General features: G+C 40.5%; 1 protein-coding gene across 1 annotated transcript in view; it reads right to left on the reverse strand.

Annotated features, from left to right (window-relative positions):
* NFASC (neurofascin) overlaps window positions 1-19,105 on the reverse strand; it is a 181,044-nt gene that overhangs the window by 95,491 nt on the left and 66,448 nt on the right. Inside the window, exon 2 of the mRNA XM_054563301.1 lies at window positions 1,538-1,683. The gene's annotated coding sequence lies outside the window, so the exon portion shown is untranslated. The remainder of the gene's footprint in view (window positions 1-1,537; window positions 1,684-19,105) is intronic.

The raw sequence follows: 19,105 nt of genomic DNA on the forward strand, positions 1-19,105 counted from the left end.
TGGCTGTTGGGGGAGGGGCTCCCAGGTTCCTTAGGCAGGGACCTGCTTAGGCAACCAGAGTGTTTGTCCCCAGGGGGGGCTGTGGGGAGGGCTTGGGGGGAACACCGACAGAAAGTAGGGAGGGCACATGAAAAAGTGCCATGAGAGGGGATATGGTGACACAAAGCTGGACTAATTCCCAGTTCTGTCACAAACTGGAGGACCTGTTCCCACACTGTTTTGCATATCTTTACATGCTCATTAAAATCACCTGGTATAGCACTTTTGCAAACAAGGTCCTCCAAATACACTATAACGAAAGAACGGGCCGCTCCCCGCCACTGTCGGTCACTATACTCAGGCTCCACGTTCAGTTACAACGGGCGAAAGAGCCGCCTGTCAGATGGGTTTCCCAGGTGGTCCCTAAAGGCGGGCACTGTTCTAAGCAAGTGGTGGCCCTAATGGGCCCACACAGAAACTACCCTAATAGACAAGTATATCTGAGCTGCTGTTGGTAGGATATGTCATAGTAACTTTCATTTACTGAACATCTACTATATGCTCGGCACTGTGCAAGGCTCTTTATTATGTTTAAACTTTAATCTTTACAACAAGATATTTATTATTAACCCCATTGTATAAATCAACACCCACAGGCCTAGAGCAATTGGAAGTTTTCCTGTGGTCACAGAGGAGCAGAGCTGGATTTTGTCCAGATCCCAAATCCGTGTCATTCACATTTGTGCTCCCACCTTGCAACCTCCTGCCTACAACCTCCCAGCCCCATCTCCAACTCTCTTTGGGAGAAATGAAGACATTTGGAAGGAGAGCTGGCGTGAGAAAGAAATTGCAGTGAGGCCCAAAGTCAAGAGTAAGAACACTCTTCTCTGTTCAGACCCCCGGGAAGACTCCCCAGCCTGCCTGTAGCTCCAGGGGGTCCATTGTCAGTGACTTCTTGGTTAGAGTTGTAGCCCTCACTTCTTGCAGGTCCTCCCCTGGCTTGATATTAAAACAGGAGATGCTGGGAGCAGGAGGAAATGCTAACCCAGATGGAACAACGCAAACCCTGGACATGGGGTGTGGCTTCAGCGGTGTCGGCCTCGGCCCCTTGCTGTCCCCTGGACAGCTGTCCATCTGCCAGGGCCCGATGCCCCGCCCGGAGGAGGGGTCCTCAGACTGCCCCCAAGAGGCCTGGGCTGTCACTCAGGAGGCTCCCGGTTGTGGAGGCCAGGCTAAGGGGGTGCGCGGATTACAAACAAAGCTGTTTCCCGAGTTTTCCATTACGGTGAGCCATTGTGACAGTGGCAAGGATAAGCCAGCTGATGGCATCTCCTGGAGAAAAAGGGGTAAACACTCTCCCAACACCAGCCTCCTTGCAAAGGAGGGCCTTTACAGAGGTCTGGCTCTGCGGCCGACTTTGGGGAGAAAAAAAGAACATGTCCCCCCAGAGGATTCTGGGGGCCAGGCAAAGAAGCTCCTCTCATCAAAGGAGCGAGAGTCAGGAATCTCCCCCACCCTCACCCCTCCGGGACGAGGCCCAGGTCCAAGCCCCACTCACCGTCTCTGCCTCATTCAGCCTCCTTCTTGCAACACCAGGGCAGGCTCCCTCTCAGTCTGCAGCGGGAAGGAGACCTCCGGTGTCCCAAAGTGCACATATGTCAATCAACGTCGAAAAGCAAACACAGAGAAGACCCCAGGGTCACTCTAGAAAAGAAAAAGAACAGGCTTTGTGGTTTGTTCCTTGTCCATTCACTGGGACTTGACATCTGGGCCCACACTTATTTGGAAGATTCCGCACAGCATAACTGCGTCTTTGTTCAAGGAAGTTCAAAGCACTGCAGAAATGGGGCAGACTCTGCAAGGTGCCTGAACACGTTAGACTTTGGGGAGGGGGATCATCTCGCTCATCCATAAGCTCATTATCAGTGCCCTGACACCATCGTCTAATTGCTGAGTCCCTAGTCACCTAAAGGAGTTAAGGCATATCTCAAACAAGCTCTCCTACACCCGGGGGAGAATTTACCCTTAATTATCGCATTAATTTTCTTAACTTACTTAGGAGAAGTATTAGATTTTTCTTCCCCATCTACAGATAATCAAACCAAGTTCTCCATAAATAAATCTATAACCCTTTGAAAGGAGATCTAATCTTAGTGTCAGGGGACATGGATTTTAAGGTCTAGCTTGTTATGTCAGGTGGGGTGGATTGCTTCCCTACACCTGTCTCAGGTTCTCTATCTGTAAATGGGAAGAGGGAACAGGAGGGTGGGTCAGACCACAGGGCCTTTAGAGAGGATTCTGCAGGTTCAAGTCCCAGCTCCGGTCCTTCTGGGAAATCATTTAACTTTTCTCAGTACAGATAACATATCTCATTTAATTATTTAACATTAAAATGTATCTGTAGGAAATGGTAAAAATCCACCTGTGTAGAGGCAAATGTGACATTATCTATCAAAATAAGTATGCACTTACTCTTTGACCCAGAAATCCCAGTTCTAGGAATCCATTTGAAATATATCCTATATGACTATGCTGTGAGTTTCAGGATTGTTGGGAAGTTAAAAAAAAAAAGGAAAAAATGTGTTTAATAAGAAAAGGAGAGGAACAAAACATACACATGTATTTGCTTATATTCTTTTAAAATACAATAAAAGATAAAGCAAAAAATAAAATTTCAAAGGCCTACAGGGCAGGGAGGAATGAGGCGGGAGGGACAGGGAGAGATGCTGGACTTTGAAAATGCCTCGTTTTGTGGATCTGCTCTGGAATATATAAGTATCTGACAAAATATAAAGCACAATATTTTAAAAGAAATCTCTGAAATAAAAATAAAATGCAACATATGAGTCTACGTGTTCAACTGGCTGGCAAAGCTATAGAGAGAGAAATTAAAACACAGTAGCTGGACTGCATATCCTTAGAGGAAAATAGCATATGGATAAAAAGAACTGCCCCCCCAATCCTAAACTGTTTTCAATCATCTATTGATAATATGATCTTGGTATTTATTATTATTATTATTATTATTATTATTGTTATTCTTATCATTATTCTGAGATTTTTGTATAAGATTCTGGGATAAATCAAATGAGTAATAATAGTTATGTTGCTGAGACTTAAGAGTTCCTTGTTGAAAGGAGACACAAGTATAAGATTGATGAGATCAGGCAAAAATTCTGTAGCCCTGATTGTTAACTGAAAGTATAGTATCTTTTATCTTTCCTACACACACAGATACACACACACACACATACACATGCGTGCGCATTCGCACTTCCCAGCTCTGTTCACTGTAAGGCCTAGAAATAAGGATCATTCTAGTAGAAATGAACACCCCTACCAATCAGATTATGAATTCTAATTACCACCTCCCACAAAGAAATTAGGCTTCCTTGGAGAAAGGTCTGATGCAGCAAATGCACACGATGAGCCTAGGACATCTTGTCACACCAAAGAAGCAAACAAAGTGTCAAAGACTACTAGAGTCATGCCGAGAGGACTCAGAAGCCAGCCAGAAGAAGGCTCCCCTGGCGAAGCTGAGCATCACTGAGGATCACCAGTGTAAGAGAATGAAGCATAACAAATGTGTTTAAGTCTTACAAATCCCTAATAATTTTTTTAAAGCTCCAAACAACCCACGAGTCACCTTTTGGAGATGTTAGGGAAATACTTCATTGTTTTGAAAACTGGTGAATAAAGCAAAAGGAATAGGTAGGGGTATAGCTGAGGCAAGATTGGCCTTGGACTGATAATTGTTGAAGAGAGTAATGGATATATCAGGTTCATTATACTATTATCTCCTCTTTTGTAAAACATTTTCAAAATAAAAATAAATTTTAAGGGATAGGACAGGTTGAGAAATCATTAGAATGCTAATTCTTGCATAGCCATTTAATCTGAATCGCAATCGAGTAGGATGACAAAGAATATTGAGATTATTGCCCCCAGTTTACACCAGAAGGAAACAGGTGTAAAGAATCCACTGAGTCAGGATTCAATCCCATGCGCTCTTATCTCCAAAGGCCCACTATTCTGCAGTCGCCTCTTCAATACCCTCCTCAGTATGTCTGGGTTAATAAAACTTTCCTTGCCGATGAGGGTATTGGGGGACTGCGATGAGATAATGTATGGGAAAGTACTTGAAAAACAGTTCTTTGTACATATATTTTACTGGCATTTGAAAATTGGGGGTCAGAGCTGTCCTTTGGGGTTGCTGTGAGGATCAAATGAGAGCTGTGATTTGAAGACAGATAGATGAATATAAAGACAGACGGAAAGAGAACCTTAAAGAGGAGCGAGACTACCATCATCACCAATGCTTTCCTGGGCTAAATCAGGGGTCCCCAGCCCTGGGCCGCGGACTGGTACAGCCCTGGCCTGTTAGGAACCGGCCTCAAGAGCAGCTTGCCTGAAACCTTAACCGCCTCCCCACCTTTCCCCCCTGCCTTCCCCAGCACTGGTCCCTGGTGCCAAAAAGGTTGGAGGCTGCTGGCTAAATGACAAGTGAGACTTCCAACCCAGGAGACAGACTCTCCACCTGACCCAGGCAGGGATGAAAAGTTCCAAGAAGGACACCTGATGCTCTGGGGAGAAACAGGGATCAAGATACCTGATATCCCAAAGGCTGCAGGAAGAGTGGCTCTCCGTCACAGATGGCCGGAGGCTGGGGACAGGCTGCTGAGCACCTTGGGCTCTGCCTCCAGATTCCAGAAGGCCGGACAACTACTGGCTACCTCTGAATGAGGCCTGGGTTGGAGAGGTAGGCAGTGGGCAGAGAGGGCGCCCACCAAGGACAAGAGGAAGTCACAGCATGTCAGGTTGATGACAGGAAGGAACGCCTGGGTTGCGCACCAGCTCCCCAACTGCTCCCCTGGCATTCGTGTCTTAATGTCTGCCTGGGAAGTTTTTACAGCATTCTCAGCAAGTGTTTATTCTCAGGTGGTTCTCCCCTCTGCCACACAATAAAAGCCAGGCTAGGGAACCTCTAACACTTTTTCTCCTTGAAATTCTTTGATTCTGTCAGTGTGTATTCCTGGAGAAGTACAAAATCAAACTTCCACTCCTGTGTTTCTAGATTGTTCAGTGTGTGCTCAGGGAACGAAGAAGACTCAAATACTCATTCTATCTCTGTCTCTATTTCTCTCTTGAGAGTCTTATCTAAGCATTTAAAAATTATTTTACTTGCATTTTGAAGAGTTAATCCCCTCACATGATATGAAACTCAAAATATACAAAAGAGTATACAGTAAAAGTATACATATATAAGTAAATTTCCCTCCCAAACCAGTCCCACGCTTCCCAGCAGTCCCACTTGGCGCCTCTCCTGGCCCCGCCGCAGTTACCAGACTCATGTGAGATGGTCTAGGCGCACACAGGTACATTTTAAAAACTACAGCAAACCGCGCACAGGACTTGCATGCTGAAAACTCTGCAGCGCTGATGAAAGAAATCACAGATCTAAATAACTGGGGAGACATCGTGTTCGTGGACTGGAAGACCCAACATAGTAAATACGCAAATTTTCCCAGATTAATATATTGGTTAAATGCAATTTCTATCAAAATCTCAGCAACATTTTTAGTAGATATAGATTATTCTAAAATAAAAACAGGAGAAACTCTTTGAGATCTAGGGCTAAGCAAACAGTTCTTAGGTTTGATGCTAAAAGCATGGCCCATAAAAGGAAAAATTGATAAAATGGACTTCATCAAAATTAAAAACTTCACTCTGTGAAAGAGGATGAAGAGTGGAATGAGCCACATGTATGACAAAGAACCAGTTGTAGAAAATATGAATAACTCTCAGAACTCAGCAGTAAAGATCCAAGCAACTCAACTAGAACATGGCCAAAAGACATTTCACTGAAGTAGATATTCAAGTGGCAAATAAGCACTTGAAAAGATGTTCAACATCATTAGCCATTAGGGTAATGCAAATTAAAGCCACAATGGGGAAAAAAACCCCCAAACAGTGAGATATCACTACACACCTATCAGATGAGCTTAAAAAAAATAAAAGTGGCCTAGTAATGCCACTATTAGGTATTTCCCCAAGAAAATGAAATATATGTCCACACAAAAGCCTACATGTGAATATTTATACCACATTTATTCATAATTGCTAACTGTCTATCAACAGGTGAGTTGATAAATAAACTGTAGTAATACAATAAAATACTATTAACCAGTAAAAAGAAATGATCTACTGATACATGTAGCAAGTTTGAGGCATCTCAAATGCATCATGTTAAGTAAAAGAAGCCAATCTCAAAAAGTTCCATATTTTATGATTTAATTTATGTGACATTCTAGAAAATGTGAACTCCAGGGACATAATAAAGATTACTTGTTACCACAGGCCGACCTTAGGAGGACAGGACTAACCAAAAAAGGTACCAGAGAACTTTTTCTCTTGAAATGAGAAATGATGGAGATATTCTATATCTTGATTATGGTGGTAGTTACACACTGCATGAGCTCACAAAGTTCATAGGATTATATACCTAACAAAACTGAATTTTATTTTATGTAAGTTATACTTCTATACAACTACTTGGGGAAAAAAACCCTTAAGGTACATGTGAAGACAGGTTAAAACCTAGGAGAAGATAGTGAATAGGTACACACATGACAAAGTATTACTATCAAAAATATACACAAAGAATGACTATTATTAGAAAAACAGCAAAGAATAAGTGTTGCTCCTTCCTGTCATCAACCTGACACGCTGTGACTTCCTCTTGTCCTTGGTGGGCGCCCTCTCTGCCCACTGCCTACCTCTCCAGCCCAGGCCTCATTCAGAGGTACCCAGTAGTTGTCCGGCCTTCGGGAATCTGGAGGCAGTGCCCCAGGCAGACATTAAGGACATGTGGGAAAAAGAAACCCTCGTGTAACATTGGTGGGATTATAAATTCTGTAGCCACTATGAAAAACAGCACAGAGATTCCTTGAAAACTTAAAATAAAACTACCTATGACCTAGCAATTCCACCACTGGGTATTTATCTAAAGAAATCAAAAACACCAGTTTGAAAAGATATATGCATCTCAGGCTCACTGCAGCATTATCTATAATATACAAGACATGGGAGCAACCTAGGAGTCCATTGATACGGTGGGTGGATAAAGATGTGGTACACCCCGGGGTGGGCAAAAGTAGGTTTACAGTTGTGAGTATATGGAACATAGTTCTTGCTTTATTTATGAATTATTATATTATTTATTCGAATTACAACTGTAAACCTGCTTTTGCCCACCCCTGTATATACAACGGAATATTACTCAACTATAAAAAAAGAATGGAATCCTGCTTTGTGACATGGATGGACCCAGAGGGTATCACGGTGAGATACGTCAGACAGAGAAAGACAAATACCATATGGTTTCACTTATATGTGGAATCTGTGGAATCTAAAACAAACAAAACAAAACAGAAACTAACTCATAGATACAGAAAACAAACTGATGGTTGCCAGGATGGGGCAGAGAGTGCATAGGGGTGAAAAAGGTGAAAGGGATTAGAAAGTACCCATATTTTGCTGTGTATAATGCACACCCATGTTTTTGTGTGCATTATACATGGGATTATTATATCCTAGATATGTAATCATTATACCCATGTGAAATGAGCATCCTTACTTTTCCCTCAAAAATTTGAGGCAAAAAACGTGAGCATTATACATGGCAAAATATGGTATAAACTTCCAGTTGTAAAATTAGTCACAGGGATGTAAATTACAGCACAGGGAATATAGTCGATAACTATGTATGGTGCCAGATATGTACTAGACTTATGGGTACTAGGCCTTGGAAGGTATATAAATGTTGTATATCTGAAACTCATATAATATTTCATGTCAACTACAATTTTAAAATAAATAAAAAGAAATGTATAAAGAACTTCTTTAAGTAAACAAGGATAAACAAACCAATCGAAATAAAAGCAGGAAATAAACAGGAATACTTATGACTAGTAGATACACTGGTGATCTGGGAAATGAAGCCATGGCTGGTGTGGCTCTGGGCTGAGCTTTGGCTGTGAACCAAAAGACTGCCGGTTCAATCCCCGGTCAGGGCACATGCCTGGGTTGTGGGCCAGGTCCCTGGAAGCAACCAATGGATGTTTCTCTTGCATATCGATGTTTCTCTCCCTTTTACTCTCTCCATTTCCATCTCTCTAAAAAGTGAATAAAATCTTTTTTTAAAAAAAAAGACCATAATGAGATATCAATTGGCAAAAATTATGAAGTCTGACTGTATGAAGTGTGGAAAGAGGTTGAAGATCCACAGCATTCCTCATACAACCACTTTCAAAGTTTCACATTACTTTTAAAAATTGATATTCACAAACTATCATTTAGCAAATTTCCTCCTAGATATAGACCCATGAGCCACTCTTGCAGATGTGCAAACTGTTTCCTGCAGCACTAGTCACCATAGCAAAAACCTAGGAAAAGCCCAAAAGTTCATCAACAAATTGATAATTACAAGGCATTAAAGTCAAACAGTGAAATGTTATATTACACTGCAGGCAAAATAAGCAAATTAGAGTGCTATGCAATAAAACTACATAATAAGCAAAGAGGGAATAAAAGAAAACAGGATTCAGGATAACGATTACTACAACTCAACAACAACAAAACAAACAATGCAATTCAAAAACGGACAAAGAATTTCAGTAGATAGTCAAATGGCCAAAAAGCACATGAAAAGATGCTCAGTATCACTAATCATTAGAGAAATGCAATTAAAGCTAAAATGAGATATCACCTCACATGCATTAGGATGGATGTTATCAAAAAAACAGAAAATAACAAGTGTTGGTGGAGTATGAACAGAATTGAAAACCTCCTCCAGTGCTGGAGGGAATATAAAAAGGGGCCACCTCTATAGAAAACAGCATGGCAGCTACTCAAAATATTAAAAATAGAATTTCCATATAATCCAGCAATTCCACTTCTGAGTATATAACAAAAACAGCTGAAAGTAGAGTCTCAAAGAGATATTTGTACACACATATTCATAGAAGCCTATTCACGATAACCAAAAAGTAGAAACAATCCAAGTGTCCACGGATGGATGAATGAATAAACCAAATGTGGTATAAACATACGATTGATTATTATACAGCCTTTAAAAGGAGGGAAATTCTAACATGTGTCACAACATGGAGAAACACTGAGGACATAGTACTATGTGAAATAAGCTTGCCACAAATGGACAGCTACTATATGATTCCACTTATAAGCGGTACCTAGCATAATCAGATTAATAGAGAAAGAAAGTAGAATGGGTGTTGTTAGGGACTGGAGGGAGTTTGGGAATGGGAAACTGTTGTTTAATAGGTACAGCATTTCAATTTTGCAAGATAAAAAAAGTTCTGAAGATTGATTGCAAAACAATGTGAACGTTCTTCACACTCCTGCACTGTACAGGTAAAAATGGTTAAGCCCTAGCTGGTGTGGCTCAGTGGATTGAGGGCTGACCTGCAATCCAAATGGTCACCGGTTTGATTCCCAGGCAGGGCACACGCCTGAGTGGTAGGTCAGGTCCCCAGTTGGGGTGTGTGAGAGGCGACCGATTGATGTATCTCTCACACATCAATGTTTCTCTCCCTGTCTTTCTCCCTCTCTTGCTCTCTCTAAAAATCAATAAGTAAAATCTTTAAAAATATAAAAAATAAAGAAAAATAATATTTCATGATACCTGAAAAACATAATAAATTCAAATGTCAGTGTCAAAAAAATATAAAAAATAAAAGGTCTCCAAAGTATATTCCTTGTAACAAAACATTTTAAAAAATGGTTAAGATGGTAAATTTTATATCAAGTATATTTTATCACAATTAAAAATAAAACTTTTTAAAAGGATAATTACTTCTGGTAGTGGGGAGGTAGAGAGGTGGTAGTGGGACCGTGAGATAAGATACTTGCTAACTATCAAAGTTTTATCTTTTGTTGTGGGTGGTGGGTTTGCAGGTACTTATTATATTATTATAAATGAGTAAGTAAAGAGATAAATGGATGGATGGACAAGAAGGAAGGAAGGAAGTTAGGAGGGCGGAAAGGAAAGAGGTTAAGCAGGGTGGACGGAAGGATGCATGCACTGATGGGAATGAGTCCTGAGCCAAGGATTATAATACTTAACCCGGTGCTGTTCATCCGAGGTCCAAAATAAAAGAAAACATGTTCCAACAATTGAATTCTAGAGTATTTGATATAAAAGGGATCTCATAGTTCTCTAACTGAATTCCATCATTCAATGTGATAAGAAAAGTGATGCAGAGACAGGTGAGAAATACAAAGAAAGCTCCAAGGTGTTCAATGACCTCTCTAAGGTCACAAGACTAATTCTAATCCTTTCTAGGCACATTTGTTAAAAAAGCAGCAGCAATGAGGGGAAGTTTAGAAGGGACATCTATTCCTGCTCTAACCATTCCTTTTAATGCTTACATTTCTATGAGGAAGTCATTATCATCCTGACTTTACACATTAGAAATCTGAAGTTCAGTGATGTTAAATAACTTGCCTGGGACTTCTCAGCTGGTGAGTGGCAGAGACAAAACTCAAACCCGGGTTGGCCCCCGAGGCCCACACTCCTTTGAGGACAAATGGGAATGTAGTTGACAGCAATGCAGTAAAATATAAACTACTACCTTGTAAAAGGCCCTGTGGAAGATACAAAGACTAGCAAACTACATAAGGGATTTCTTTAAAACGTTCTCTTTGTAATTATCTCAGAAAATTGTTATTATTCCCAAAGGGGAAAGGTACAGCTATATTTAGCTTATATATTCAATATGTCTTGGTTTAAAATATACCATGCATCAGACACAAATTGGTACTGATAACATGACCCTGTAAGAGAAATATTCTGGTTTATGAAATGTCTCTTCTTAAAGTAACTAGACCCCCAGTCCTGTGACTAGGACCTAGAAAGAAATGATCCAATGAAAGACAGGCTCCTGTGTCCGGCGGAGCAGGCTCAAAGACCACACGCTGACAGACACAGGAGAGGCTGGGAGGTGGGGGGCACTCTACAAAGGCTCAACTAGAATCGGGGATGTGGGAGACACTTGCATCTTTAGATGCTGCTTGGATTCCCACTGGATCTCAGTGACTTCCTCCACTGGACAAGCTGTAACAAGTGAAAAGGGGATTCTGATATAGCAGCCATTGTTCAAGAGAGGTAGAATATCACATCTGTTCCAGCTACGTGCACCTCTGGAGAGAATACTCGAACCAAGGTCTCCCTACTTAGGACCAGAGGGGAGAGGCATGGGACACAAGGCAATAGGAACCACTTTTATTCCTAAACCACCTTTTCTTTCTCTCATGGATTCAACGAAATAAGTATTTTTTTTCTTAAAATTGTAGTAAAACATACATTACATAAAATTTACCGTTCTAGCCATTTTGAGTGTACAATTCTGTGGTATTAAGTACATTCACATTATTGTGCAACCATCATCACCATCCATTCAAAGAACTTTTTTGTCTTCCCAAATGGAAACTCTGTACTCATTTAACAATAAATCCCCATTCCTCGCTTTTTAGGTACTTGTGATAGATTCCTATTTTTAGTCAAAACATGTGAGTGGATAAACTACTCAAATTAGCCGTGAAATCATTGAAGCAAAGGCAGGGCCCTGGTCCTCCAAGACTTTAGCAACAGGATGAGAGAATGTCATTCCCCATTCCTCACACTTGGTTGGTTATCAACTCTCCACCTCCTCTGTGCTTGCACGTGTGCAGCTGGACACAGCTGGGGAAATACATACCTCCATGCGGTACGGCCTCCCTTTACATTCACGCTCTCAAATCTCGCAGGTGGTCCCTTTATGGCATGTGACAACCAACGTATCTTCCCTTATCTTCTCTCCCAGATGGCAATTCATGTCTTCCCCTTTCTCATAAACCCCCAGCATCTCCTTCCTCATTCTTTTTGTCTTTTGTTTACTTTTATTATGAAGTAGGAAAAAAGCACAGTCAATCTCCATGTGGACATCAGCCAACATCAGAAATCACTGACCCAGGGCCTATCACGCATCATCTACCCCTGCCCCCCACTTCTCCTTGCCTTTCCACAGGACTGTTCTGAAGCAATGCCGGCCATGGTATAATTTCACCTGTAGGTATTTCAGCATTTCTCTCTAAAAGACAATGGCCCTCTTATAAAACATAACTTCAATAACACCACACCTCCAAAATTAATAATTTTTATTAAATTCTCATTCGGTGTCCAAATTTCCAAGGGTATCACAAATGCCTTTTTTTTTAAATTTTTACTATTTGTTTGAATCAGAATCCAAATAAAGTCCACACATTAGTTGATATATGTATTATGTCTCTTTTAATCCAGAAGTTCCCATCTCTCTTTTTTCCCTTATACTTAATTTTTTAAAAGATTTTATTTACTTATTTTTAGAGAGAGAGGAAGGGAGAGAGAAAGGGATCAATGTGTGGTTGCCTCTTGCTCACCCCTAACTGGGGACCTGGCCTGTAGCCCAGGCATGTGCCCTAACTGGGAATCGAACCAGTAACCCTTTGGAAACAGGCCGGTACTCAATCCACTGATCCACAGTTTCCTTATACTTTATTTTTTAAAGAAACTGGTTTTCCTCATCCTTTTGCTCCGATGACATCTGATGGTCCTGTTTATTCTTTGGTGGAAAATATAAGCGACAAAAGAGAATCTCCAGAGGCATCCCCAGCCCATTAACCACCTACCTGCATCTGTGCTCGAATGTTCCACCCTCCCTTCTGTTGCTGTGGATGAATTGTCTGTGCTCCAGATCCCGTTCCCTATGCTCATCCTGCCTCATCAAGTTCTCATTGTTTACTGGCTCCTTCCTACCAGCTGACAAACCTGCTATGATTGAGCCCAATCTAATGAGTCTTCCCTTGCCCCCACTCTCCCCTCTGGCTACTGTGTTATTTCTCTTCCCCTTTCCAGAAAGCTCCTTACAAATCTACCCACACTGATGTCCTCTAATTTCTCTTCTCCAAATTTCTTTCAAGCCCATTCCAATCAAGATTCTATCTCCCGCCCCCACACAGAACTCAGCAAACACTGGTCTTATCGAGGTCACCTCAATAGTGTAAATAAATTCCTGGTTCTCATCTTTCTTGATGTAACAGAAGTGATCACTCCATCCTCCTTGATACACTTCACTCAGCATCTGAAACAGCAGTTTCCTAGTTTTCTCCCTTCCTTTTTGCTGTTCCTTCTATAGCTCCTTGGCTGGTTCCTCCTCTTCTCCCCAACTTCAAATATTGTCCTCAGTCCTAGAATTTCTTCTCCTCTCTACTTGTGCTCTCTGTCTGGATAGTCTTGCCTAGTCTTGCAGCATTAAGTAGCATCTATATGCTGAAAACACCCAATTTTAAATCTCTAGCTCAGACCTTTCCTCTGAACTTCAGACCCATATATCCAACTGCCCACTTGGCATCTCTGACTGTATTTCTTTTCTTTCTTTCTTTTTTTAAAATCCTCACCCAAGGATATGCCTACTGATTTTAGAGAGAGGGGAAGGGATGAAAAAAAAGGGAGAGAAACATAGATCGAGAGAGAAATGTCGATTGGTTGCCTCTTGTATGTACCCTGACCAGGGACTGAACCCACAACCTAGTCATGTGCCTCGACAGAGACTTGAACCTGAGACCCTTCAGCTTCTGGGATGATGCTCCAACCAACTGAAACAGGTGTCTCAGAGTCTAAAACTCTGCTCTGACCCTCACCTTCTTCCCCCTACACACAGCCTTTCAAACCCACCAACATACAGCCTTCTCACTTTAGTTAATGATAACTTTCCTTCCGGGTGTTCATGAGAAACCTTCAGAGTTTTCTCTGGCTCTTCCCTCTCCCTCCCTCCCCTCTTCTCTCTTTCTTTTCCCTCTTTCTTACTTTACACTGGAGTCTTCAGCAAATCCTATTGCCTCTACCTTTGAAATCTGTTCTCTCCTTACTTCTCTATTGCTCTTCTGGTCCACACCACCATTCTTGCCTACTACCTTATTTTTTTCTCTCGGGCCTTTGTTCCCATGTCCCCTTCTCAGTAAGGAATTCCCGGCCACCCTATCTAGAATTGCAATTCCTCCAACACTCCTTATGCCCCTTACCTGCTTTATTTTCTCACTCCTTAGCACTTAATATCCCCTAATGTACCACATATCTTACTAGTTTTCCTTCTTTATTGCCAGTCTTTTCCCATTAAAATGTAAGCTCTTTAGAAGACAGGAATTTTATCAGTTTACTGCTATATCTCTGACATCTAGAACAGCACCCAGCCCAAGCAAGTGGTCAAAAAATATTTGTTAAATAACTTAATACATTTTTACATGTAGCTATTAGAAAAAGTGTTTCCTCCAAGCGGGCTTTCCTCATTGCTTCAAAACTCCCCAGGACTTAGAGTCTGAAATGCAGTAGTTAATATTATGTATTATTGCCACAATTCTTGGTCTTATTTCTCCCATTAGACTCTGAGTTCTCAATTACCTTTTATCCCTCACAGCTATTTCTTCTGCTCAGGTTCTCAAACCTGAGTGGCCTCAGGTTTATTTTGGCTCATATCAATTTCTTATATTTTAATAAACTTTTTGTTTTCGTATGTGATCTTTCTCCCCTTCCCCTGATGTTATCAACACAACTATGTGAGGAAAAAAGGGAAGGGTATCTACCCATGTCCCCTTCAAACGTGGCAAGAGTGATGTCTCAGCCTCAAGGCAGCATGAGAAGTGCCCTTTGTATCTTTAAACCTACAGGTAGTCAGACATCTATGATCCAACAAAGGCTCTTCTGCTCAACACACTAACACAGCTGAGAGACCCACCCACAAGTTCATCTGAAGGAGAGCACGCTGGGACACGCAGGGGAGGTGGGAAGAGGAAGGACAGGAATGGCGCCCGCAGATGCAGCTCCCCAGCCACTGTGGCTGGGCTGCGGCCCCAGCTCACGCAGCAGCAGCAGAGGAGGAGTCAGGACGTGGCCCCCATGCCACAGCCCAGCAGAGGGTGAGAGGGGTGGGAGCAGTGTTGGCGCCTGAGAATCGGGCTCCCTCCCCCAGCTGCTGGCAGCAGAGCCTGGTAGCAGGAACAGGCCCATGTCTATGGCCTCCCATACACATGCACAGCAATGCTGGCGGCCACAGAGAATGAAGTAAGTGGGCTCATGAACCCAGCTTCCCCTTACCTGCCACATCCCAGCAACAAGGTGGTAATGACCCAAGGCCGGGGCAACTCAGATGCAGCAAAGACACTCACCACCCCGATCACCCAGGCAAGGGCTCCCATGACCATAGTGATGCACCCGGCCCCCTGCCGCACCCCAGGAGGGGCAAGTGGCACAGGTAAGAAAAAAACAAACACTTGCTCTATAGCACCATCTCCTGTAAAACAAAAGACTTCTAATTATCAGCCAGATGAACTGTTAAAATCAAACCAGCACCTAAGTAAGAAAACCGTGCACCATTTCAAATATGCTGGCATATGAGCAATCCATCAAGGTACCACAAATAACCAAGATAACACAATAACAGAAAGAAAATGAAAATTCTCTAGAAACCGAAGTCAAAGTAATGAAAGATTGTGACCTAAATGACGGCATTCAAAATAGCTTTCATAAAAAAAAAACCCTCAATGAAATACAAAAAAACTCAAAAAGGTAGTTCAGTGAGCTTGAGAGTAAAATTAACAAATAGAAGATATTGAAAATATAAACAAAAGAACCAAAGAGAAATTCTGGAAATGAAGAACTCAACAAATGAGAAAGAATGCACCAGAAAGCCCTGGAAATAGAGCAGGATATATGAAAGAGAGAATTAGAGAGCTTGAAGACAGAAATCTAGAAATGATTCAGATAGAAGAAGAGAGAGAACTAAGGGTTTTTTTGTTTTGTTTTGTTTTTTAAATGAAAGAACTCTGTGAGAACTGCCTGGCTCCACAAGAAAGGGCAACGTAATGATACTGGGCATTCCAGAAACAGCCTATTCGAAGACATACTTGACAAGAACTTCCCAACCTAGGGAAGGAACAGAACATTCAATTACAAGAAGCTAAAAGAACACCTAATTATCTCGATGCAAAAAAAGACCTTTTCTAAGACACTGTCAAAAGTTAATGATCATTCTCAAGTCAGGAAGGGGAAAAAAGACACTAACCTACAGAGGAAGCCCCATCAGATTATCATCAGATTTCTCACCAGAATTCACATTGAAAGACAGGAGCCACCAGTCAAGAATAATGTATCCCACAAAGCTATCCTTCATATATGAAGGAGAAATAAAGGCTTTCCATGGCAATAAAAGCTGAGGGAATTTACTACCACAAGACCTGCAGTACAAAAACTGTTGAAAGGCGCTCTTCTACTGAAACAAAAGACAAAAATATACAAAGCACTGAGTAAGGTGACACAGCCAGACAGAAGCAGGAAATTGTGACTCTATCCCATGTATCTTAATTATACACTATAATTAAGTGTATATTAAACACTTAATTATAACATTAAAGTTAAAGGGATAAAAGCATTAAATATCACCATAGTTACTGCTTTTGATAACAAATGCAGATATAAAAAGGGATAATTTATGACAACAAAACATAAAAAGGAAGGAGGAACAGAACAGAACTTGTAGAGATGAAGATAAAATACTATCAGGAGAAAAAGAACTATTTTATCTATGAGACATTTTATACAAACTTCATGGTAACCACAAAACAAAAATCCAGAGCCAAGATACAAAACATAAAAAAGAAAAAAGAAAGAAATGTAGAAAGCCATAAAAGAAAACCATGAAACTAAAATAGCAGACAGAAACACAAGGGAAAATAGGTAGTGGAGACAGAGCAATCAGAAAACAAAAGAAAATGTCTGTAGGAAGTCCTTATATATGAATAATCACCCTAATTGTAAATAGACTGAACTCACCAATCAAAATGCACAGGGTATTTTGATGGATTAAAAGACCAACTATATGTTGCATGCAGGAGACTCATTTCAGTTCCAACAATGAACACGGGCTTAAAGTGACAGGGTAGAAGATGATACTCCAAGCAAATAATACCAGAAAAAAGTGGGCACAGCCACACTTCTATCAGACAAAATTGATTTCAATGTAACAGGAGACAATTATGGACATTTTATAATAATAAAGGGGATAATTCATTAAAAGCCCACATTTATTAATATACATGTACCTAATTTGGGAGCACCAAAGTATGTAAAACAACTATGTACAGATCTAAAGCGAGAAAAAGACAGCAACACAATAATAGTAGGAGGCTTTAACACCTGTCTTGCACCAATGGATAGAGCATTCAGACAAAAAGTAAACAAGGAAACATTGGCCTTAAATGACACATTAGACCAGATGGACTTAATAGATATACATACAGAACTTTCCATCCCGAAGGGACAGAATACACATTCTTCTCAAGTGTACACAGAACAAGGATAAAGCTTATGTTGGGACACAAAACAAGTCTCAATAAATTTAAGAAGACTGAAATCCTAACAAGCATCATTCCAACTACAATGGTATGAAATTAGAAATCAACTACAAGAAGAAAGCTGAAAAGAATCACAAATATGTGGACATTAAACAACATGCTACTGAATAACTATTCAGTCAATGCAGAAATAAAAAGATACATAGAGATAAATGAAAAGGAAAATATGACATATCAAAGTCTTTGCCAAGCTGGGAAGGATTGAGTTGGGGAGGTGGGGGTGAGTGGGGCTGGTGAGAGTGGTGGCCAGAAAATAGAGACAACTGAACTTGAACAATAAAATTTTTTTTTAATTTGTTGGCCAAAAGAATGAATGAATGGGAAAAAAGAAATCTTTGGGATGCAGCAAAAGCAGTACAAAGAGGAGAGTTTATAGCAATACAGCTCTATCTCAAGAAACAAGAAAAATCTTGAATAAACAATCTAACATCACACAGTAAAGGACTAGAAAAAGAAGAACAAAGCCCAAAGTCAGCAGAAGAAAGGAAATAATAAAAATCAGAGTGGAGATAAATGAATGGAGAATAAAAAGACAATAGAATAAATAAAAATGAAGAGCTGGTTCTTTGAAAAGGTAAACAAAATTAATAAATACTTAGCTAGACTCACTAAGGAAGAAAAAGACTCAAATAAAATTCAGAAATGAAAGAGGAGAAGTTTCAATGGATATCACAAAAATATAAAGGATTATAAAAGAATGCTGTGAAAGGCTACGTGCCACCAAACTGGAAAACCTAGAAGAAATGGAAAAATTTTTAGAAGCATAGAACCTTCCTACACTGAATCATGAAGAATTAGAAAAAGTGAACAGACTGATTACTAGTAAGGAAATTGTAATCCAAACCTCCCCCAAATCCCAAAAATCCAGGGCCTAATGGCTTCACTGGTGAATTCTACCAAACTGAAGAGAATATTTGCTAACTCACTTTATGAGGCCACCATTACCCTGATACCAAAACCAGTCAAGGACATCCCCATAAAACAAAATTACAGACCAATATCTCTGATAAACATATATGCAAAAATCCTCAGCAAAATATTAGCAAATTGAATATGATACATTATAAGAATCATGCACCACAACCAAGTGGGATTCATTCCCAAGATTACAAGGGTGACTCAACATTCACTAAACAGTCAACATGAATCACCACATTAACAAAATGAAAGACAAAATCATATGATCATCTCAATAGAGGCAGAAAAAGCATTTGACAAGATACAACATCCATTTATAATTTCAAAAAACTTTCAATAAATGGGTATAGAAGTTAAGTGCCTCAACATAATACAGACCATTTATGATAAACCCACAGTTAGCATCATAATCAATGGTGAAAAACTGGTCTTTTCCTCTAAGATCAAGAAAAAGACAAGAATGCCCACTTGTACCACTTTCTTTCAACACAATACTGGAAGTCCTAACTAGGGCAATTAGGCAAAAAAAAATCCAGGAAAAACTAAAATGGTCACTATTTATGGACAACATGATTTAATATATAGAAAATCTTAAAGATTCCACCAAAAAACTATAGGAAATTATAAATGAATATGGTAAAGTCGCAGGATGCAAAATCAATACACAAAAATCTGTTGCATATCTATATACTAACAACAAACTATC

The sequence above is a fragment of the Pteronotus mesoamericanus genome, unplaced genomic scaffold, assembly GCF_021234165.1.
Source record: "Pteronotus mesoamericanus isolate MK-2021 breed Mesoamerican mustached bat unplaced genomic scaffold, CSHL_Meso_final scaffold_705, whole genome shotgun sequence".
Lineage (NCBI taxonomy): Eukaryota > Metazoa > Chordata > Mammalia > Chiroptera > Mormoopidae > Pteronotus > Pteronotus mesoamericanus.